Source organism: Gekko japonicus, unplaced genomic scaffold, assembly GCF_001447785.1.
Source record: "Gekko japonicus isolate JY-2015 unplaced genomic scaffold, Gekko_japonicus_V1.1 scaffold2685, whole genome shotgun sequence".
Classification (NCBI taxonomy): domain Eukaryota; kingdom Metazoa; phylum Chordata; class Lepidosauria; order Squamata; family Gekkonidae; genus Gekko; species Gekko japonicus.
The window spans coordinates 2,874-3,528 of NW_015169867.1; the positions used below are offsets into that span (position 1 = coordinate 2,874).

Consider the following 655-nt stretch of genomic DNA (forward strand, 5'->3'; position numbering starts at 1 on the left):
TGGGGCAGGGGAGGGGGGGAGTGTGCGGGAGAGGAGGGGCCGGTGGCTTGGGCTAAAACCCACACTCAGGCGGGGGTACCTGGAGTCTGCCCCCCCAGAGGGGCAGTCCTGCGGTTGCCGGGGGGTCCCGGCCTGGAGAACGGGATCGCGACAGAGGAGAGAGAGAGAGAGAGAGAGATGGAGAGAGCATCAGAGACAGTCGGCCCCGGCTGGCGGGGCGAGGGCGTGTGTGCCTGGGGCCAGGGTGAGCCCCACCGCCCCCTCCGCTCCGTTCCAGAGCGCCTTCGGGCATCGGCCGGGGCATCGGCCGAGGGGTCTCTCCTGGCCCCAGGCGCGGCAGTCCGGCTCCTGTCCACCCTGCCCCACGGCCAGAGCGGTGCCCTCCCGGGGGAACTCCCCCCCCCACGCCGCCACGGGAGTGGAGGCTGCGCCACAGAAATCCCCTCTGCTCGCTCTCCCTGCCTCCCTCCCTGCCTCCCTTCCCCGGTGGCATTTCTGCTCCAAGCTGCCGCCCCCAGGAGGATATTTTTAGCCACGCGGCGTAAGCAGAGAGAGCCCATGCGTGTCGGGGCTGCCGTCAGCCAGGGGGGGAAGGAGGCAGGAAGAGGCTAAAAATACGCAGGGTACCCAGGGATGAGCGGCGGGGGGCGGGGGG

General features: G+C 70.7%; 1 protein-coding gene across 1 annotated transcript in view; it reads right to left on the reverse strand.

The window, feature by feature from the left end:
- LOC107115670 (ras/Rap GTPase-activating protein SynGAP-like) overlaps positions 1–655 on the reverse strand; it is a 43,638-nt gene that overhangs the window by 1,579 nt on the left and 41,404 nt on the right. The gene's annotated exons all lie outside the window — the stretch shown is intronic.